This window comes from Ranitomeya variabilis, chromosome 1 (assembly GCF_051348905.1).
Source record: "Ranitomeya variabilis isolate aRanVar5 chromosome 1, aRanVar5.hap1, whole genome shotgun sequence".
Taxonomy (NCBI): Eukaryota; Metazoa; Chordata; class Amphibia; order Anura; family Dendrobatidae; genus Ranitomeya; species Ranitomeya variabilis.
This window is the reverse complement of record NC_135232.1, coordinates 713,736,820-713,742,840: the sequence shown is the minus strand read 5'-3', so window position 1 is coordinate 713,742,840 and position 6,021 is coordinate 713,736,820.

The following is a 6,021-nucleotide window of genomic DNA, read 5'->3' as shown; positions in this document are numbered from 1 at the left end:
GGCAGTTGTCAGCATCTTTGTCTTACTTGTATTGAGTAGCTGTCCCATGTTTAAGCTTTCCATCTTCACACTCAGTAATAAGTTCTTCATTCAATGTATGATTGTTGCTATCAATGTTGTATCCTCTGCTTGTTTAACCCTTCACCCCCAGAGCTTATTTCGGTTTTGCGTTTTCATTTTTCGCTCCCCTTCTTCCCAGAGCCATAACTTTTTATTTTTCAGTCAATATAGTCATGTGAGGGCTTCTTTTTTGCGCAACGAGTTGTACTTTTGAACGACACTATTGGTTTTACCATGTCGTGTGCTAGAAAACAAAATTCCAAGTGCGGTGAAATTGCAAAAAAAGTGCAATCCCACACTTGTTTTTAGTTTGGCTTTTTTGCTAGGTTCACTAAGTGCTAAATGATCCTCCAGGAAATTCTAAGTTTACAGACACCAAACATGTGTAGGTTATTTTTTATCTAAGTGGTGAAAAAAATTCCAAACATTGCTAAAAAAAATAAATAAAATAGCGCAATTTTCCGATACCCGTAGCGTCTCCATTTTTCATGATCTCGGGTTGGGTGAGGGCTTATTTTTTGCGTACCGATATTTGGTGCAGATACGATCTTTTGCTCGCCAGTTATTACATTTTAATGCAATGTCACGACGAGCAAAAAACGTAATTCTGGCAGTTTGACTTTTTTTATCGCTACGCCGTTTAGCGATCAGGTTAATCCTTTTTTTTATTGATAGATCGGGCGATTCTGAATGCAGCAATACCAAATAGGCGTATGTTTGATTTTTTTTCATTGTTTTATTTTGAATGGGGCAAAAAGGGGGTGATTTGAACTTTTATATATTTTTTTATTTTTTAACAACATTTTTCTTTAACTTTTGTCATGCTTCAATTGTCTACATAGGAGACTAGAAGCTGCCATAACCTGATCGGCTCTGCTACATAGAGGCGATGTTCAGATCGCCTCTATGTAGCTGAATTGTCGAGTTGCTATGAGCGCCATCCACTGGGTGGCACTCATAGCAATCTGGCACTGACAACCATAGAGGTCTCAAGGAGACCTCTGGTTGTCATGCCGACGAATAGATGACCCCCAATCACGTGACCGGGGTCACCGGTGCGCGTATTTCCAGCCCGATGGCAGGAAGAGCGATTTAAATGCCGCTGTCAGAGTTTGACAGCGGCATTTAACTAGTTAATAGCCACGGATGGATCGCGATTCCATCCGAGGCTATTGTGGGCACATGTTGCCATGCCATGTTGACATTTTCTGTTTGGACTATTGCTTCTTGGTCGATGTAAAGGTTCCTAATGAAACTGATCAGATGGTTCAGCACATCCATATCTTTCATAGTATTGGAACACAGCTGAAGGCTTTACTGTAGTTGACGAAGTAAAATTAGATCTCCATGTAGTATTCTTTCGCCTTTTTTCTCCCTAATGATGTGTTCTGTGGTTTGAGGCACCTGGTTTTAAAGTTTTTTTGTATGTATGTTTCATCTGAAGTAAATAAAGATGCTTTTAGTAATTTTTTCATTGCACTTTTTTGATCTATACGTAGCTTACCACTACGAGATCAGTATGCTTATCTCCCATAATAATGAGTACGTCTTATTTTGGCATCTCCTTGATTTCTTCTTGAACTTGACTGCAGAATAGTTCAATGTCGTCCTGCCTAGCATATGTTGTTGGCAAGTAGACTTATCGAACTGTGACATGAATTGGTGCTCCTTATAGTTGTATTGAGATGACAGCACTGACTGCAAAGTATTTTTGGACAGTGCCGGCTAATCTTGGGTTCAGACTAAAAGTAACACGGTTTCTTCTTTGGTTACTGTTGCCAGAATAATAGGCCCAATGGAAGTGTCTGGATTGAGTCCATCTTAGTTTGCTAATTCTGAGTAAGTTGAGTCCTGTTCTGTCCATGTAGTTTTTAGTGGACCCTTATAGAATCAAATCTATTTTTATGGTTTGTTTTTAGGTGAGATGTTTAAAAATGGCAAATAATTACTGTAATATTTTTGTTGTTTGTTGTAACTGAATTTGATGTCTGTGATGAAAATTGTGATTGTTTTGTTGTATGGGTGGTTGTGAATGCAGCAGCAGCACCACCAAATCTGTGATGTATTTGAGGGTTGGAGGGGGTAGTCCCAAATAAGCCATTTGTGACTATTTTGACATAGATTTTCTTTTAAACTCTTAAAGAGGATATTTCTTTATGTCCAAAGCTAATGGGCAGCTTTTGCTGCTATGTAATTGTTAGAGTATCCATTTTTTGTGTATGCAAAGAAGCCATAATAATATGAATTTTTTTTAATATTGCGCCAACATATTCAGCAGCACTTTACAATTAAGCAGTGACATATACAGTCAATAAATTCCCTACAAGGTAAGACAGTTTCAGGAGGAGTGAGGGTTCGGCTGCTCCAAGCTTACAATCTACAAGGAAATAGGGGGACACAATAGGTGCAAAGTGCTTGTTATTTCAGGTGCAGGCATTATAATAAATCGGGATTTTCCTCTAAGGGTATGTGCACACGAAGGAAAAGAGGTGCAGAATTTTCTGCACAAAATCCGCATCTGCTGGCAGAATCCGCAGCCGCAGATTTTATGCTGATTTTGTGCGTTTTTTATGCGGATTTTGGCACTGCACCTTTTTAACATGGAGGAGTGCAGAAACGCTGCAGATCCGCACAAAAGAAGTGACATGCACTTCTTTGAAATCCGCAGCAATTCCGCACTGATTTTTCCACACAGTCTGCACACCTTTTTTTTCCCATTAAATAACATTATACTGTACATCACAGTGCGGATCTGCAGCGTTTCTGTGCGGAAAAATCCGCTGCGGATCCGCAGCAAATCCGCATCGTGTGCACATAGCCTTAAGCTACAGGGTGCAGTAATCAGCCCGTGTGTTTAAGTGCAATTGTCATGTGCATGGAGGTTGTGGAGACAGATATAATAATAATAATTTTTATTTATATAGCGCCAACATATTCCGCAGCACTTTACAATTAAGCGGGGACATGTACAGACAATAAATTCAATACAAGTTAAGACAATTTAAACAGTGACATTAGGAGTGAGGTCCCTGTTCGCAAGCTTACAATCTACAAACAGATGAATAGTAGGGAGCAGCTTCTGAATGATATTTAGAAGGGAACAGGCCATACTGTTGCAGAAAACTTGACTTTAAGGCTATGTGCACTCAGTGCGTTTTTTTGGCGTTTTTCTGTGTGGATAAGGCCGGAGACACACTGGTGCGAGAGACGGCCGAGTCTCGCTGGTTAAAAGCAAGCTGTGGCACCTGCATTCCGGAGCTGAGCGTGCAGCTCCATGTATTGCTATGGAGCCGCACGCTCCGCTCCGGAATGCAGGTGCCACAGCTTGCTTTTAACCAGCGAGACTCGGCCGTCTCTCGCACCAGTGTGTCTCCGGCCTAAGGGCCAAAAACGCACTGGAATTCTTATTCAAGCTAATTCAATGACAACCCTGAAGTGCTGTGCTCATGATCATTAAATTTCCTTAGAGTATTTAATTGGTGTTAAAAAAGGCATGCCAAAAATGCATACAAAACCGCAGCAAACATGCACCAAAAATCGTGGTAAAATGTGTTTTTTCTGCAGCATTTTTGCTGCCAAGAGCTGCAGAAACCTTGTTGAAATTTCTGCAAGCAAATACTTAATGTGCGCACATAGCCTTAAAGGGAACCTGTCACCCCCCCCAGGCGTTTTTAACTAAAAGAGCCACCTTGTGCAGCAGTAATGCTGCATTCTGACAAGGTGGCTCTTATAGTTCTGGGTGCTGTAACTGCCGAAATAATCAGTTTTGTAATTTGTCCTAAATACCTTGTCTTCAGTCAAGGAGGCAGGCCTTTCCCCCCTGCTTCAGACGCCACACAGCCGTCACTCACATCTTCTTGGCGCCGGGCGCTGCCTCCTCAGCGCTGTTTTGAAATCTGCCGGCGCCTGCGCTCTTTTCTCCTGCCTTGAGCAGGCGCAGTGAGCGCTGCCCGTCCGTCCTCATATGCAGCCCAGCTGACTGCGCCTGTGCGGCCGCCCTGCCTGTGATTCCCAGCCCCGCAGTGTCTTCTGATTTATTCACACTGCGGGGCTGGGATTCACAAGCAGGGCGGCCGCACAGGCGCAGTCAGCTAGACTGCATATGAGGACGGACGGGCAGTGCTCACTGCACCTGCCCAAAGCAGAAGAAAAGAGCGCAGGCGCCGGCAGATTTCAAAACAGCGGTGAGGAGGCGGCGCCCGGCGCCAAGAAGACATGACTGACAGCTGTGCGGCGTCTGAAGCAGGGGGGAAAGGCCTGTCTCCTTGACTGAAGACAAGGTATTTAGGACATATTACAAAACTGATTATTTCGGCAGTTACAGCACCCAGAACTTTAAGAGCCACCTTGTTAGAATGCAGCATTACTGCTGCACCAGGTGGCTCTTTTAGTTAAAAACGCCTGGGGCGGGGGGGGGGGATTGTGGGTTGTGCTCAGAATTATTGGAGGAGTGTGTCTTGTGGCTACTCAGTGTTCTTTTACTGATAACAGTGGGCACTGGGTGCAAAAAAACTCAAATGAGCTAGTAATTAAAAAAGGCCAATATCTTTGATACACTATGGCCAATTTCACCCTGGAGACTGGTTCTCCTTAGGCAACTTTCACACTAGCGTCGTGCACCGCACGTCGCTATGCGACGTTGCGGCGCACTGACGCTAGCAGTGAAACCGCTGCACAACGGGGGCAGCGGATGCAGTTTTACATCGCATCCGCTGCCCCATTGTGATGTGCGGGGAGGCGGGGGCGGAGTTCCGGCCGCGCATGCGCGGTCGGAAAAGACGCTGAGGACGCACAAAAAAAGTTACATGTAAGGTTTTTTGTGCCGACGGTCCGACGCAACCGTCGCACGACAGTTGCGACGTGTGGCATTGCATCGCTAATGCTAGTCTATGGAGAAAAAACGCATCCTGCAAGCACTTTTGCAGGATGCGTTTTTTCTGCAAAACGACGCATAGCGACGTGCAGTGCACGACGCTAGTGTGAAAGTAGCCTTAAAAAGTTATTTTTGTTTTGTAGCAGTGTCTTCTTTTTCTGCAGCAGAACTTGGATATGCAATCCTTTGCTCAGATTGATACTTAAATGATGTTATGTGTAAGTGTCACAGATAGAGCAATGTCCTTTTCTCTGTGGCTGTTGTTATTGAGAAGTAAGGGTGCTGGGACGGGAGCTTGGTTTGGTTTGGTCCTGGCACACACGGGGCTGGAGGTTAGCGGTGTATTCCAGGCAGCTCCTCATGTGGATCCTTGAGACATAACTGTAAAGGCAAGTGTAGAAATCTGCAATCTTCATCTGTATGAGTTTGGTTTGGTTGAGTGAATTTCTCCATTTGGCTGAGGAGAAAGATTGGTTAGATGAGGGGTTTCTATGCAGGAACGTTATATGCCAGTGATACCTGCATCATAATCAGATTGATATCATAGTATCCCAAGGCTGTGCTGAAACTGTCCGGTAGTTGTGATGGAATTTACAAGAGCATTGTTGTTTTGTGTGTGGACATCATCTCAATGCATGGTAGTGGCTATAAATGGCAGATTATGGTGATGGTGGAATATGGTGATGGCACAGTACAACATCTCTTATTTGTAAGCACACACACACACATTCCCTCAGAACTTGGTGATGAGAGCAATCAGGACTGGAGACATCATAGTCAGTAACTGTAGTGCTGAGCATCAGGGGGCTCCTGACCAGGCCTGTGTTCTGGAGCTCTAGTTGACATTGACCTTCAGAAGTAGCGCATTATACTCCTCTGTCTTCAGCTTACACCTAGACCTCCCTTATACCTGTAATCCTCTTAGGGACAGTCAGCCTCCTCACGTGACCTTAGTGATTATGATATTGTCGGTGAGGGGGCTTTTGCTGATGTGTTTATGTATATTGCAGTTGTGTCTAATATTGCTTCCATATTGATTCATATGTTTCTTTGTAATAGTGTCCTGTTTTATTGTTTTTTTGTCAATA